This window comes from Papio anubis, chromosome 7 (genome assembly GCF_008728515.1).
Source record: "Papio anubis isolate 15944 chromosome 7, Panubis1.0, whole genome shotgun sequence".
In the NCBI taxonomy this organism is placed as follows: domain Eukaryota; kingdom Metazoa; phylum Chordata; class Mammalia; order Primates; family Cercopithecidae; genus Papio; species Papio anubis.
Genome location: NC_044982.1, coordinates 119,960,171 through 119,977,536, shown reverse-complemented (window position 1 = coordinate 119,977,536; position 17,366 = coordinate 119,960,171). Strand labels below are relative to the sequence as shown.

The window sequence follows — 17,366 nt, the reverse complement described above, 5'->3', positions numbered from 1 at the left end:
CACTGTACTTTGTTTCCCTGCATGGACTTCCTGCTGACATCTGTTGCTGGGTCTGACCAGAAGTCTGCCATATCTCACTGATTAATGCCAGGGTAGGCCAACTGCTGTGACAAACAACCCCATGTCTCGGGAAGCTTCACACAGTAACAGGTTTATTTTTCATATCAGTCCAAGTGTTCAACAGTCTACCACAAGATGATTTGGGGACATGCTCCTTTCATCCAGTGGGCCCTCCATCTTCTAGGACCTTGGAATCCTTAAACTGGTTCCTCTGTATCCAGCCAGCCAGTGGATGAGAGAGGCAAGATAGCAAAGGAGATATCAGGAGATTTTTTTAGGGGCTGACCAAGAAGTGGTGTTCATTGCTCTGACTTCATCATCACTGGTTAAAACTAGTACCTAACCTCACTTAGAAAACGAAATTTTCCTGAGTGCCAGGGGAAAATGAAAACATCTGATGTACAAGTAGCATTGTCTCTGCTACGCAGTGGAACATCTGTTTTCTAAGTGCTATTTCTTCCCAACCCAGCCTATTTCTTGCACTTCAGCTTATCATTCAGTCCAAAGTCTGGAAATGACTGGACTCCTGAGAAGACATTTCAGAAGTGACAGAAATTGGGGACCAGGGTTTTTGCCTTCCTACCACCTGAGCAGAAGGTGGATCCCAGGGGGAAGCCCCCCTTGGGAGAATTTCAAGCCCTACATAATCTTGCAAATTGGGATCTTTTTGACAAGCGACAGCCTTTCATTTCTTCCAAGAAATAGTCTTTTTCCCCTCCTGGGGACTTGTTCAGAGAAGAGATACTCAAGTGATAGGTGCTTTGCAAATATCTAGATGGAGGGGGAAAATGGCATGAGAAAAAATTTAGACAAAACAATGTAGATCACCATGGAAACAATCTTTAGAACACACTGAGGAGAAGAAATCATTGTTAACATGGTTCATATTTTGCAGATATCTAATCACCAAATTCAATTTTAGACCTTTCAATCATGCTACCTTCAAAATGCCAGGGTTGTTATGATCACAGAACATGCTGATTTTCTGGGATCCCTCCTCTTACTCATCTAATAACCTTTAACGAAGATAATGCTTTAATTAAGGCAACTTACTGTTTCCCCGTTGGTTAATTTGAAATCAGTAAAAGGTCAAGTTACCCTTAACACAGTGAGTTTACTAAGCTATTTTAGAAGTATTTTTATTCTGACAGCAGAAGCTTATGAGAATATGGCAAAAATATTTAGTTGAAATGTGAACAAGGAAAATAGGAGGTTTGTCTTTTGTATGGCATGGTAAGAAAAAGAGAAACCATTCTTAATTACTCAAAAGCAGTTTTTCTTAGATTTTTCTGCCCTAATATACGTGAAAAAGTCTACAGGTATGAATGACTGTTGGTCAATAATAATGATTCAATATAGCCATTTAAAGAAAACCTTTGGGTATTGCTAATGAACAGTTTGTTTCAGGGGCTTCCAAAGAAATGTCAGAAGAAAAGCAGTGGCTTTTGCAAGTGAGACCTCAGAGATGGAGGGTCACCGGCATCTAGGTGCTGGGCTTCCACCTTGCAGGCACAAAGATGTAGTGTCCACCCATGGTTATCCGTCCACCAGTCTCATGGGACTTCATCCCTGTTCATTCTCCAGGTTCCCAGTCTTTCTGGGGAAAAGTTCTCTCTCTCTCTCTCTCTCATTATACACTTTGAAAGCAAAGATGTCTTTCTCATTGGAAGGCAAGGCCAGAGTTTTATCTTATAGTCTCTGAATAGTGAGTTACAAACTATGCATTCTGAGACCTTTTGGAAAATTTATATGTGTACTGTATATGTTAGAGACAGGGTCTCACTTTGTCAGCCAGGTTGGAGTGCAGTGGCACAATCATAGCTCACTGCAGCCTTGACCTCCTATGATCCTCCTGCCTCAGCCTTCTGAATAGCTGGAATTACAGGTGTGAACCACCACACTCAGCTTGGAAAATGGATTTGTGCTCTGTTCTCTATTTTCCTTGGCCTTGGTCTTCTCAGTACATGATATGTGTGGGCCGAGGGAGAAAAGAGCCAGTGTGCTTATGTGAAATAGAAAACACGTCTTCATAAAATTCTGAGCTCTATATCTCCCTTTCGTTTCTTCCTACAAATATTTGTTGAGCACTTACTATGTACCAGGTATTCTCTCTGGTGCCACTAATATTTCTTTTGTGTGCATCTTTTCCCTCTCTGTAACTTTTCTTCTTCCTACTTTAGGTATCAGATTTCCTCCTGTCCTCCACTTCCCTGTGACCTCAAAACCTATTCTCAGGAAAGTTGAGCTGTGAGTTGTTTGCACTTTGGTGCAAATGTAAGTTGCTTTAATTTAATCTTTTGTTGTTGCATCAAATGATGCCCTGTTCAAGAAATTTTAGACATCAGTTTGCAAGCAGGGGAGATATTTTCAAAGTAGAAGCCCTTATCCAAAACCTTAGAGTCACACCATCTGTTGACCACCTACTTGGAATATGCATGAGATTGGTCCTTTCCTTGGCTTTCTTGTATAATCAGAACAGATAACGGAATTGATCAACCTCAGAAAAACATGCCAACATTGCTATTAGGATAAAGTCCCAAAGCCTTTTCCATAGCACACAGGACCCTGCATAATCCTTCCTCCTACCTAACTCTTTAGACTCTTTCTGTGTCATTGGAGGAAAGCCACATTGGAATTTTGTCAGATCTTTGATCAAAATACCATCTAATCTTAGCATGCTTCTGCTTGGAGTGTTCTACTTGTCAACCTCCTTCACCATGCTAACTCCTACTCCTGCTTCACGTCTCATCTTGGATGTTACTTCTTCTGACAAGCATTCACTGACTCTCAGGGACCTAATGAGACTGGGATTAGGCCCCCTGATACATGATCTGATAGCATCAATAATTTTCTTTTCTTTTTTTAAAAAAATTATACTTTAAGTTCTAGGATACATGTGCAGAACGTGCAGGTTTGTTACATAGGTATACATGTGCCATGGTGGTTTGCTGCACCCATCAACCCGTCATTTACATTAGGTATTTCTCTTAATGCTATCCCTCCCCTAGCCTCCCACTCCCCAACAGGCCCTGGTGTGTGATGTTCCCCTCCTTGTGTCCAAGTGTTCTCATTGTTCAACTCCTACTTATAAGTGAGAACATGCTGTGTTTGGTTTTCTGTTCTTGTGTTAGTTTGCTGAGAATGATGGCTTCCAACTTCATCCATGTCCCTGCAAAGGACATAAACTCATCCTTTTTAGTGACTGTGTAGTATTCCATGGTGTATATGTGCCATATTTTCTTTATCCAGTATATCATTGATGGGCTTTTGAGCATCCAGTAATTTTCATAGCACTTCTCATAGTTGTGCTTAGTTATTTATTTCACAGAAGTATACTTCATTAATTTTAGTCTTCACACTGTCTTGTCTATTATTTTTGTATCAAACATCTTTTAGAGTGCTGGGCTCATAGTAAATATCTGTGGAATGTATACATGACCAATCTTAAATACTAAATCTCTAAATCAAAACTTCATCAGGAGACCCCTTGATGGTAATAAGCTGATTAGCTCTGCCTTGCTCAGTGGTCACCTACTGTGAAGGTAATTCCATCTTGGACAGAATCTGTACTTGGGCTGTGCCCTCATTGTCTCATGTCTGGAATTTCCCCACTTCAACTCATGAGATCATGCCAGATTAATCTTCCCCTTAACTCTGGTTTGACCAGGTCATTCTTCCACACAAAAGCCTCTGATGGATTGGAGTTGGCTACAGAATCAAGTTCAGACTCTACAGAATCAAGTTCAGACTCCACCTGGCCTTCTTTAAGCCCTTTTATATGTTGATCCTGACCTCTATTTCTGTATTAACTTCCTTTCTAAGATGAATTGTTCATTCCACCAGACATTTTCACTCACTGACTTTAAGGCTTTGTTTACATTATTTTCTCTACCCAGAAGCACCTCCCGTCCTTCTGTTTATAAAACTTCTATCCATTGTGACAGAACAACTCATATTCCATCTCTCTGTGCAGTAGTCTCGGGCCACTAGTGTTAGGACTCTTTCAGGTGCAAGTGGTGACACTGATCTCAAATTGCTGTGAGTAAAAATGAGAACTTACTGTTAATACATGCAAGGTACTGTGTATTTCGAATTTTCATTTAGTCTACGTGAATTCTCCCCCACCCCCTCAAAGGAAAATTGAGATATTTTACCTATTCCTATGATAACAGTATCTCAGTTTTCCTTTGGGGAACCACCCACGTCTCATGCTCCATTCATGCAGTTCCATGAGGCTGACCCCACCCATGGGCTACAGGAGTGGAAGTTTTTTCTATCTCTGGGGGAAGTCCTCTCTCCATCTGCTTCCTTCTTCCTACAGCTTCTGGCAAGATCCGTAGCTTATGCTCGCATTCTTACACGTAGGAGTCATCCAATAAGTATTTGTTCATTATATTTAAGAATGAGGGGTTGAGGGAAGAGTGGAAGACTCAGATTTTCTCTGGGACTGTGTGGTTCAAAAACTTAAATTTGCCCTCCAAAAAAAAAAAGCCCGGGCGCGGTTGCTCATGCCTGTAATCCCAGCACTTTGGGAGGCCGAGGTGGGCGGATCACAAGGTCAGGAGATCGAGACCATGGTGAAACCCCGTCTCTACTAAAAATACAAAAAATTAGCCGGGCGCGGTGGCAGGTGCCTGTAGTCCCAGCTACTTGGGAGGCTGAGGCAGGAGAATGGCAGGAACCCGGGAGGCGGAGCTTGCAATGAGCCGAGATCGCGCCACTGCACTCCAGCCAGGGGGACAGAGCAAGACTCCGTCTCAAAAAAAAAAAAAAAAAAAAAAAAAAAAAATTTGCCCTCACTGCTAAAGGAAATTGAAGGTCAACACGTCTGTGTTATGGCATTTGAATCATGGAGATCCATATGTATCCCAAATATATTTTCTTAGCTATAAGTTATGTCCTGGTCAATTTGGAAATCATTCAACTCTTTGTATGTGTGGCCCATGTATATGGCTCTTATATATGTAAAATGAAGTTATACAGGCAATGTACATAACTCAGTCAGCTGGTCTCCTTTTTATGGGGATTTTCCTCATTTTTAATTTAATAAAGAAATCATTCTGTCACTGAATTTTAATTCACAACGATAAGACTTCAGAAATATAGTATTATATTCAGAAAGCATTTCAATCTTCTTGCTGTCAAACACCTCTTGCTTTCACATGGGCACTTTATTGTTGTCAGGATGTGAATTCTATTTTGACAGAGTCCTTATAGATGGAATTTTCAACTTTTTATTCTTAGCTAATATGGATGGGTAAGGGTTTTCTCCTCTGTTTTCATAAAAACATACTTTCCCATAAGACTAGATGAAAATGGTATGGTTGTGAAGCATTCTACGCTTTGGAGAGAGAAAATTTTCTCTGCTCCTCAAGACCTACTGTTAACAATCTCCAAATGTTATTGTTATCTCTAATTGCTGTGATGCTTTGAAGAGTCTGAAGGCACTGGAATCATTGTTTCCACCAAGAAATTGTTGCTTCTACTTTCTTTTGGTGCAGATCCACTTGAGTTTCAGATGTAGAGAGTTATGGCTATGAATCCATCATCCTTTGCTCTTTACATAACATTAGGGCCTGATGATTAGAAGGATGTAAGTTTTTACCTCTGTTGTCCAGGAGTAGGAGTAGACCGAACTATGCTCAACACTTGTATTAGCTATCTATTGCTATGTAAAAAGTGATCCCAACATGAAGTAGCTTCATAATAAACATGTTCAACAATAAACATGTTATCTCACACATTTTCTGCATGGAATCTGAGAGAGGTTTAGCTGGGTGGTTCTGGCTCAGGATGTCTCATGAAGTCATGTCAACTGTTGGCCTGGGGCTATAGTCATCCGAAGGCTTTGCTGGGGCTGGACTGGGGTTTTCAAGATGGCTCATTCACATGGGTATTGGCTGGAAGCCTAAGTTTCTTGCTCATGGAGACCCCTGCTTGAAGGGACTTATGGCATGGCAGCTGGCTTCCTCCAGAGTGAGTGATCAAAGAGAGAGACCAAGGAAGAAGCTGCAAAGCCTCTTACGGCCTTGTCTCAGAAGCAGTCACTTTGGCCACATTCTACTTGCTAGAAGTGAGTCACTAGGTGTAGCCCACACTCAGGGGGAGGGGAATTGAGCCCCACTTTTTGAGAGATGGCATATCAAATAATTTGGGGACATATTTTTAAACTGTTACTGTTCTTTTGATTTCCCTCTTTTATAATGGGCTATCTGCAAAACATAAACTGATGAACAAACCAACCAAGGTCAGGGGTTTAGTCAGCAAATGGACAGATAAGTACTGTTCCTTCAGTCTTGGGGTAATTTACACAGAATTTCATGCTTCCAACCTAACAAAATAGGTGCTCCCCAAAGTTCTAAAAAGATGAAGTGGAAATTTGGCCTGAGAGAGCCAGATTTTCAAACAATACTGTCTTCTGTGCCCTTGGGAATATGCAGTGGCCAGGAGGCAGCTTTACTTGGGGAGTGCTCAGAGAATGGGACACCAGAAAGGCTTCTGAACAGGGATATAACTGCTTGGCTGTACTCACTTAGACTAATAGGTCAGAATGCAGGCAGCAGATGGTAAGACCTGAGTAAGAAGCTAGCTAGTTCTGTTCTGCAGGTTGGCAAAGGCCAGTCACAGATGGCAACAGTGAGGCTACAAGTAGATCCCGGTTCTGGGATCAAGCAAGTGCCAAAGCCTCACACTAAAATTATCCGCAGCATCGCTGAGAGATGTGCAGGATCCATAAGCAGAATTCTAGGCTTGGATAGCTAAAACAAAGACCACAGTGGTTCTGGCCCCTTGGTGACTCTAAGTGCACAACATGAGGAAGGGAGCACTTGGTACCAGATGGAGAGGTTGCAGGAACAGAGCATGACTGTCAGACCACAGAGTGAAACATTGCACCACAAAGACAGATGGTGAGAGGGGTGCCCCCCTCCGTGGTGGCTCACTGCCTTTTGAGTACTCTTACTGCCTGTGTACCCTTCAAATGGGCCTCTTCAGAAGCTTCTACTTCCAAAGCATTTTTATCTAGAAGTCAAATGTAAGTGTTCCAAGCTTGAATGCAAGCTGAGAGCACTTCATAGCTTTTCTATTTTCTCACATTTAGAGACTACCAGGTTTCTGATGCACTAATTAATAAGGGAATCATAGAATGGTATAATTTGTGAAATTGAGCATTGGAGAAAAGATGTCACATAAGGATAGAGTCTTTCCAGTACATTCTTGCTATTAAGACACCCATGCAAGGGCAGAGGGGGTGGGAAAGATAGAAAATGAACATATTTATACTTCAAGAAATAGATCAACTCTACATGTCATTACCCTACCAAGAAATTCAGTGGCTCTGCTGGTACCACATTTAAATGCAGACAGGCAGGGCTTCCCTTTAAAGGCTCTGCTCTGGCTCTTCCCCAGCTGTGCTCCTACATCTGAGGAGTCCATTAAGCCAAGAAATGTGTCCACCTTGAGGTGACTGTACCCCTTCAGATCTCACATCAGGTACCCAGGAGCCAGCATTCCCTGCCCAAATGGCCCTGAACCACTTCCAGAGCCTGCGTAGGCTTCTCCCCTAGATCCTGAGATATGCACCCCTGGACCTGTGGAATAGCCAAGAAATGACTGTTTTGGAGGGGTGAAAGCGAAGACAGAGTTTGGACATGCGGGCTAGAGTGTCCATGGAATGGAGGGTACCTGGCACTGTAGGGCTGAAGGGACCATGGGAAGCAAAGGGTAAAGGCTGCTTCCTGTGGGGACCAGCTCTCTCTGACCTGCCTCATTCCAGCAAGGAGCTCTGAGAAGTCTCAGAATTCTCAATTCAAACTGGGTCTTCCAAGCTGTTATGAAAGTGTATTTGTCAAGGTGAAAGGATAAAATGCTTTTAGTTCACCATTTGTTAGCTTTTTAACTTTTACATATTTAGGCATTTGGTATGTGGGTCTCCATGTGTAGCCTTCTCATGGTACCTACAAATTCAAAATTGGTCCCCGCTCCCCATTTAATTTAGAATCCAAGTCAAATCAGCTTGACCTGATTTTTAAGGCCTTTTACTATTTGGTTTTTCTCTAATCTTACCTCCTGCTACTCTTCTGCAGGAATCTTCTATCTGTCAAACCTGTCGACCTACAGCCCAGGCTCAGCCCACATCCTTTTCTCTGTGCTCAGGTTCACATTATTTTTCTCCTCTGAAAGGCCTCTGTTTCTGCCTTGCATTTATATGGCCAACCTACTGTTTCATTATGACCCAGATCAAGCCCCACAGCCATGTCTCCTCCTCTGGACTCTTCTAACAGCTTTTGTCTCACCCACTTATTGGCACTCAAAGTGTGCAACTGTGTGTGGCCATTTTTCATATCATGCACAAGGTATGGCTATAAGATAAGGAGATATAAATATGCAAGTTTTCAAACAAGGACAAGGGACAGGAAAAAAAAAAAAAAAGAGAGTTGCCAAAGAATCAGGAGAATGTAGTTAGGCAGCTACTAAGGGAAGAGATGTCAGCATTGTCAATAATGTGAGAGGTCACGGGAAAGATACCCAAAAAATAGACCATTCTTCCAGGAGGAAAGAGGTCTTTTGTAACCATTGAGAGAATAGCAGATTGTGTGAGCAAAAGCAACATTGTAGTGGGAAAAATAAGAGATGAGAAAGTGGAGACAGCAAACATACTTTTATTTATTTACTTAGGGACAGGGCCTCAATCTGTGGCTCAATGCAGTGGCTCGGTTACAGTACACTGCAGCCTCCACCTCCCAGACTCAAGCGATCCTCCCATCTCAGCCCACACCCTGCCCCCCTCCCCGTCTCGAATAGCTGGAACTACAGGTGTGTGCCACCACACCCGGCTAATTTTTTATTTTTATTTTTGTAGATATGGGAGTCTCATTATGTTCCCAGACTGGTTTTGAACTCCTGGGCTCAAGCAATCCTCCTACCTCGGCCTCCCAAAGTGCTGGGATTACAGGCATAAGCCACAGTGCCCAGCAGCAAATACAATGTTTCTCAAGAAGTGTGTGATTCCTAGGGGAAAGGAGAAGGTAGTTTGGGTGAAAGAGATTGGGTGACTTTGTTCTGTTCAAAGGATGGGTGAGACCACGTTTGTGGGAGAAAGATTTAGGATAGAGGAAGAAATTAATAATAGGGAAAGAAAGAATAGCCGAATAAAATCTGGGAATGGCTGGGATCCAGGGCACAGGTGCAGGGTTTAACCGTGAGGAGAAAGGGCACTTCTTGCTGTAGGTAAGGGAGTGAAGAGGGTAAGATGAATGAAGGTACAGGATAGGCATAATAATGAAGAGACTGGATTTAAGAGTGAAGCCATTGGCTGCCATTATAGAGGAAAGGCCAGGAAAGTCGAATTTTCTGGGTCCAGGTCCAGATTTCATATATTAAGGTATAACAGTCTTAATTCATTCCTTTCACATTATTCAGTGCCCTGCGTGTGCCAAATACTACTGGGCACTGGGGTCTACAAAGGTACGACTTTTCATGTAATTTTGGAATTTGTTATGTTGGTAACTGGAGATTTGCTTTTCACTCTTCTGGAAAGCTGTAAGTAGAAATAAATGCAGTCATCAGACGAGTCCTTTGTCAGACCAGATGTCCTGGGTTGGGGTTTGGAAAACATGGGCATCTTAACAATGGTGCCCTGTTTGAGGTGGAGAGGGAGGAGAGCCCAAATCGGGGAAAGGAATTAAACGGAGGTTTACACGCGGGTAACCGAAGTGGGTGGGCCTTCCACCTGGAAGATGGAAACCCCCTGCGCACTTCGGGTGGCGCTGTAACCAAGGGTAACCGCACCTCGGTTTACACCGGTATGAAGACCAGCCTCTTGCCCAAACCAGGTGTATCTACGGCGGCCTGGCAGGACCACACACAAACCAAGCACGTCACGTCATTAGAGCTACCTTGCCGCTAACGTCCACTACCTCGTACTACTTCTGGTCACTACTACCTTTGCTCACAGTTTATTAAGGACGAGCGGAGAAGAGGAGGGGCGGAGAAGGGGCGGGGAGAACCACCTTTCCTTTTTTACAATTGGTCGTAGTAGACTCCGAGTCCTGCCTCCCGTCCTGCCACCGACAGGCTGCCAGGACTGTCACTCGAGGAGCTGCCGCTGCCGCCACCGCCCCCCGCCCCGCCGTGGCCCCGCCCCTTGCCGTGGCTCGGATCTCGCGGGAAGAGCTGCGGGCACGGCGGTGGCTCGGTCTCCCGGCTGCGCGCGGAGCGGGAGGGCTCTCCTCACACAAGCGCTTCCTTGCTGAGAGGCTGGAGCTGCGGCACCGCAGGCCTGAGCCACCCCTTCTTTGCTGTCTCCCTCTCTTCCTCAGGGCTCCTGGGTCTGCTCGCCCTCCGACGCTGCTCAGGTTAGAGAGTCCGGAGCGCGTCTCCGCTCAGGAACGGTCGGGAGCGGGGACACGGAGCAGCCGGAGCAGGCGGGCTCCTGACGGGGGCGGCTCCGGGGGCTGCGCGGCACTGCCTGGTGGGCGCGAGGCTTGGCGGGGTTTGGGAGTGCGGGGGGCGAGGAGGCGGTGCAGTGGGATCCGGGCGCGGGCGCCCAAGGGCGGTGTAGCGGGTGCCGGAGCTCCCGAGGTTAGGGGGCAATGTATTGGGGTCCTGGGGGCTCTTCCGGCTTGGGGTGGGGGTGGGTGGCGGCACACGGGGTCCTGGGTCTTTGACGTCGAGGGAGATTTATCAGGGTCTTGAGCTTCTTTGAGGTGGTGTAGCGGGGTTCCGGGACAAGGGGTCCTTTTATCCGGGTCCCAAGCTCTTTGGGGCAGAGAATGCAGTTTAGCAAGGTTTACACCGGTGTAAACCTGGTTTCTGGAGGCAGGTCGTCGGGGTCTTGGGGGTTCTTTGAGCGGGCGTGGGCGTCCGTTTTGCATTGCTGGGATGAAGAAGCAGTGTGTCCGGGTTCTGGGGAGAGGGGTCTGTTCATCGGTGTCTCTGGGTGAGAGAGCGATGTATCCGTTCCACGGGGGCCGGGGCCGCCTTGGGGGATTGTTGGGGGCTGAGAGTGTACGGCGGCGGCCAGCGTCTGTGCCGGGGTTTCTGCTTTGCCCAGAGGGGGGCGGTAACCTGGCATGGTCTCCAGTCTTTTGGGGGTGACAGGGCGAGTTAGCTGGCCCCCGGGCGATCTCTCGGGGTGGGCGCGGCTCGGCGGGCGCTGGGTACGCTGAGGGCGGGAGAGGGCTTTAGTGCTACCGCGAGCTTGCCCAGTCTGCGGCTGGGCAACATCCTGGAACGTTTTTGTTCAGGTCTCCTTCTCTCTGGATGAGATTTACTCAATGCTTAGTTGGAGGATTGATCGGTGTTTGTTGCCTAGTTGAAGAAGCAGTGCGTTTGTTCTGCAGTTTTCTTTTTTCTGCCCCGGGATCCCTGTGGGGACGCGCTGGTCTCGCTGGAGCTCCGGGAGCTAGAGTGGCAGCACCTTAGGTGGGTATTTGGTCTGCAGGTTCTTTAGGAGGCCGGTGTCCGCAGGTTGAGCGTGGGTACCGCTCCTGAGCAACTGAAATCTGTTGAGGGTGGGGAAGACTGTGATTTTGGCTTGCTTTCCTAGGTGGTGGTCTGCTTTGCTGATCCTGCATTGTTAGATCTGTTCTGAAGTCTTGCCTGAGTGAGTGTTGGGCAGAGTCAAATAGTGCTGGGAAGCGTGTTCTGTCTGGCTTCTCTCTGTCCTTTGAAAAGCATTTGCAGAGAGGGATAACGTCAAATTCAGCCTCCAGAAAACATTGGAATTTGAAATCCCAAAGCTAGAGCTCTGCAAAAGCTTTTTCTGCCACCTGTAAGGATGGTTAATCGAGCTCTTTTAGAAAATCCTGCTTAACGGTTTCATTGTATTGTAAAAGTGTGTTTAGCCTTGGATATTATAGAGGTTTTGGTAACTAGCGTAGGCTTAGGTGGAATTTAAATAAAATGACCTGTATGTATGTGTATTGATTAAAAAACAAAACAAAACAAAAAACAACGTATAGGTCAGAAAGTCTGTGTGTTTGCCTGACATTTCTTTTGGTTAGTTACTCTATCACAGAGGCCTGTAGATGAAATTTAATGGTGCAGGCAGTGAAGTCCGTACTCAGAGCTATTCGGTAGATGTGTAATCTGGGGTTAACAGACAAATTTGAGTATACCAAAGCAAATAATTTTGCCTGCCTTATTCTTTTTCTTCGTGTCAGTTTTTTTTTTTTTTTTTTTCCTCTCATTTTTTGGTTTGTTTGTTTTGAAACAGGGACTCATTCCGCCTTCTAGGCTGGATTGTAGCATCGCTACCATGGCTCACTGCAGCCTGGACCTCCAGAGCTCAAGCAGCCCTCCCAGTTCAGCTTCCCACCCCCACCACCAGTAGAGTAGCTGGAACTACATGCATATGCCACCATGCCTAATTTTATTTATTTATTCAATTAATTAAAGACAAAGTCTTGCGCTGTTGTGCAGTCTGGTCTTGAACTCTTGGCCTTAAGTGATCCTTCAGCCTCAGCCTCCCAAAGTGCTGGGATTTACAGGCGTGAGTCACCATGCCAGGCCTCTTAGATACAATTTTTAAAAATATGTCATTTCTTCTGATCTTAGAACCAGACAGATTAGGGATAATGTACTTAATTTTGGAATTTTACATCGTTTTGAAAAACAAAGGAATCCCACACAGCAATATTTAATACTTTGAAGGGGTTAATGTAAGTTTTGTTGGTGTTTCTATTCAGACCAGAATACCTGGTTGACATATACAGCTGTCACAACTGATTGCTTGAGCAGATATTTGGTTGGAATGACAGCCCCCAAACCTGTAAGCAGATCTTATTTTTCCTATTTTTGAGATAAAGACAAAGAACAAATTAAGCAGGTTTCAGAACCTTTTTTTTTTTTTTTACATCAGCTTTCATCATTTCTAAGTAAGAAATAGACTGATAAGTCAACAGATATTTGATTATCTGCTACGTGTCACAGCTCTGGAGGTACACTGATTAAAGCTGTCATGTGACTTTCCCCTTTAAGTCAAGAGAGAGAGGAAGGCAACAAATAAATACAGTTAAAAATTGTGATACTGCTAAGGAAGAAATACACAAGGTACTTGAGATTCAGCTCTCTTTTTTTTAGTAACCCCTGAATGATGATACAATTGATGTCTGTTGTGATAATCAGAAACCAAGCAAAATAGTTAACTGCCTTCTAAATTATTAAAGAAAGATTAAATTACAATCAGTAGAGTTTTAGGTGTTAAATATATGTTGATTCTTTGTAGATGCTTGTGCTGTGTAAGCATACAAAAGTCTATAAGGATACACATCAGACTTAACCATGTTTGGATTCTTCAGGAGGGAGTTGCAGAGGCATAGAAGAGAGCAGTTTAGTTTTATATTACTTGAATCTATTTCAATGAGCAGACATTACTTTTAAGTACAAGTTAGAGAAACCCCAAAATTAAAACATTTCAGTCACTGTGCAAATTGGTGAAATGTACAGTGTTTATAAGGCTTTTGTCAGTGTTGCCACTTGCACCTGTGTATACTAATGAAGGAAAAGAGTATTTCAAGTATCTGAAAATTATAAGGGTGTGTAGGGTGGGGTGGGTAGCACAACAAAATAAGAAAAGACATAGACCTAAGTAAGATGTTAAAACATGTTAAGGTTGTTGGATATTTAATTATGTAAAGATAAATTAATTTTAGGACTTTCTTTTATCAAATTTAATTTTTTCCTGAGTTTGAAAAAGGACGTTTTTAGATTTCCTAGAGGACAATAGGGTAGGGGAATAGGTATTCTTATTGTGGTACAGACTTCAGGAAATTTCTTTTTGTCAAACATACACATCTGATATATTTTGCTTGTGAAGCATATGAACCATAAAAATAATTTTATGGTTTCATTATTACACTGCTGAAAATGACAGTACCAAAGTGTCTTTTGAATTATCATTCAGAGTCCTAGAATCATAAATATGATATGCTAAAGCAGTTTCTAGAAAGGAAATCGTAAGACATGAATTCCAGTCTTCACTGTGCTACTCATGGTGTGTCCTTGGATAATTCCTTAGTCTTTCAGGGCCCCAGTTTTCGTATATACGTATATGAATTATACTTACATACATTATGTATATAATATATACTTTTGCTGTGATCATATATACGTATATGACATGTGTATGCTGTCATATACATATGTCATATATGTATATAATATGTATAACATGTAAAATATATGTATACAAAGATATGTGTACACACACTTATACATACAGTTTTTATGTTGCAAGTCTGAAGTATTATATGTACAAAAAGGAAGAGATACCTTAAGAGTAGCTAGTTCTCAGGATACAACTAATTCCATGTAATTTTTACATATTATGCCTAATTTTAGAAGCTTCTTTTTTTAAAGATACATGGCAAGTATTTAATTCTGGAATATAGATTCATGAAGGTGAATGATTTTCTTTGGATAATTTAGCTTTATCTGTTAAAGCATTATTATTTTTAGTTCCAATCCCTGGTTCTGTAGTAGATTATGTATATAATAATATGTCCTTACTTAACTCTGGATATAGAATGAGGTCTCTAGTGGTTGCCTCCAGACTTGACCCCCTTTAATCCATCCTTACACTACTGCCAAGGTGATTTTTTCTAAAGTGCAAATCTATGCAAATCTATTCATTGCTTCATTTCTTGTTTCTTTTCTCTTTTCTCTTTCTTAGAAGTGTTACTCAGATTTATTTCTTTATCTTTCAACTTTTCTTTTAAGTTCGGGGGTACATGTGCAGAATGGGCAGGTTTGTGACACAGGTAAACATGTGCCATAGTGATTTACTGCACAGATCATCCCATCACCCAGGTATAAAGCCCAGCATCCATTAGCTATTCTACTCTTCCTGATGCTCTCTCTCCCTGCCCTTCTTCCTTAAAGCCCATACTTTATCAGCCCAAGTCTCTATCATTACAAGGCCTTTCATCATCTGGCTCATCTTGTGCATTTTCCCCGCCATAAATCTGAAGCTCCACTTGTACTAATACGAGCAGTTTACTGAATGAGCCATACTGTTTCCTGACTCAGAGGCTTCACATATGTTCTCTCCGCTGTTTAGAATGCCTTTCCTTCTTTTGTCTTGCTGACAAAGTCTACTGATTTTTTTAAGATACAACGTAAGCACTGTGTGCTTTTTTTTTTTAAGCTTGTTTTTAGCTTTTTTTTTTAATTACCATTTTTTCTTTTCTTTCTTTACTGTCTGCTTTTTAACTCTTCTGGTCCTCCCTCTTCCCAACCCTAGGTGTTATATATTCACTGTATCATGTTCATTCATTCTCTTGTGTTTGCTAATGTGTAGTAATTATGTCTCTCTTTCCTCCTGGACTCAAAGGCAGGTTTATATGTCTTATTACTTTTTGACTTCCTGTTGCTTATTTACACATAGTTGGCTATCATTATGTGTTTTATTCTCAATACCAAGATTGATGTGTTCATGATGTCAGAAATGAGTTGAACTCAAATCTCAGTCTTGTCCTGTTTTCGTAAAATTTGGGGGTTTCTAAAGTATCTTATTCTCTTGCCCTGTGATTACAAGCTGATATGAGAATGGTAGTTCTTAGCTTTGTGTTTAAGAAATAAGACTTGTAGCACTTTAAGAGGTGAGGGTTACTTTGTTAAACTTGCAGAAAAGTCTTGTAGAATTTTGAGGCAACTACTAATCCTTATCTCTAAAATTGCTAGGAGAGATATTAACTAGTTTGGGTGTTTTAAATCTTGGACATCATTATTTGGTAGCTGTTTTACCTTGGCTGCTTTTTACTTGGAAAATGATAGTAGCTGATGTGTGCAGGTTTTTATATAGGCTTTAATAATTGCTTTACATACATTGCCTTTAATTTTCAGAATAAATCCTGATCATTTAATAATTTGCTCAGCGTCATTATCTACTAAGATGCAGACTATGACTACATGTAGGTCTGACTGTCTCCAGATTCTATGCTTTTTCTAATACTACATTGTTTTCTGAATATGACTGCTTATTCAGTGTTTAAAATTATTAACAGATATTTAATTCATTTTGTAAATTGAAGAAGTAGGTTGTAAGATTTATCCATTCAATTCGTCCAAAAAAGCTAAAGTAGACAATTTGAGATTGATTGGACTTTAGAGACCATTTAATCCAACTCCTTCCTTTAGCATATGAAGAAACACATATGCAAGAGTGGTGGAATGGTGTGCTGAAGATCACACAGTTAGTTGGTCTGTAAGATTTTCTTTGTTAAGCTGGTTGTGAACACTGGTGTTATAAAACTATTACTTGAGGCCAGGCGCGGTGGCTCATGCCTCTAATCCCAGCACTTTGGGAGGCCGAGGCGGGCAGATTACCTGAAGTCAGGAGTTCAGAACCAGCCTAGCTAACATGGTGAAACCCTGTCTCTACTAAAAATACAAAAATTAGCCGGGCATGGTGGCACACACCTATAATCCCAGCTATTCGGGAGGCTGAGGCAGGAGAATTGCTTGGGCCTGGGAGACGGAAGTTGCAGTGAGCCGAGATTGTCCAGCCTGGCCGACAGACCTGGACTGTCTCAAAAAAAAAAAAAAAAAAAAGGCCAGGTGCGATGGCTCACACCTGTAATCCCAGCACCTTGGAAGGCCGAGGCGGGTGGATCACTTGAGGTCAGGAGTTCAAGACCAGCCTGGCCAACCTGGTGAAACCCCGTCTCTACTAAAAATACAAAAATTAACCAGGCGTGGTGGCGCGCACTTGTAATCCCAGCTACTCAGGAGGTTGAGGCAGGAGAATCGCTTGACCTGGGATGCAGAGGTTGCAATGAGGTGAGATCACGCCACTGCACTCCAGCCACTCCAGCCTAGGTGACAGTGCGAGACTCCATCTCAGAAAAAACAAAACAAAACAAAGAACTATTACTTGAAAGAGATACCAGATGCCTGATTTTCACCCCCAAGGGGAAAAAAAGCCTAGAATGACTTTTTATAAAAGTAATGTTGAGGATCTGAGAGTCTTAAGGACAATCAGAGAAAATCCAGACTTTGGATCATGACACATGGAGACACGCCAGTGCCTTTATACACCTGGTTCCCTAATCTTGGTTCTTTTTCTTCCTCTTTTTCTTTCTTAAAATTTGTCCACAGTTTACTGATATTATGCCTGCTGAATTGTTATTAGCATCAGTCTTACTAGTTATCATTTAAGTGACAACCATGGGCTAATAGGAATACAGAAATGCATAAAATCTAGTCACTGCCATAAAGAAGCTTGGTTTGTTTGTGAGTGGAAGGCAGTATATATCTAATTGCAAGCTAGTATATAAAGATAACCATGAGTAGTACTGCTTTAG

General features: G+C 42.8%; 1 protein-coding gene across 5 annotated transcripts in view; it reads left to right on the top strand.

The window, feature by feature from the left end:
* The first annotated feature begins 4,039 nt into the window (after positions 1-4,039).
* GLCE (glucuronic acid epimerase) overlaps positions 4,040-17,366 on the top strand; it is a 124,791-nt gene continuing 111,464 nt past the window's right edge. For 2 of the 5 annotated variants that reach the window (XM_017960731.3, XM_017960730.3), the window contains exon 1: positions 10,218-10,415. The gene's annotated coding sequence lies outside the window, so the exon portion shown is untranslated. Of the gene's footprint in view, positions 4,137-10,217; positions 10,416-17,366 lie in introns of those variants that run through there. The other 3 variants (XM_017960729.3, XM_009210492.4, XM_003901121.5) reach the window with 3 other exon arrangements.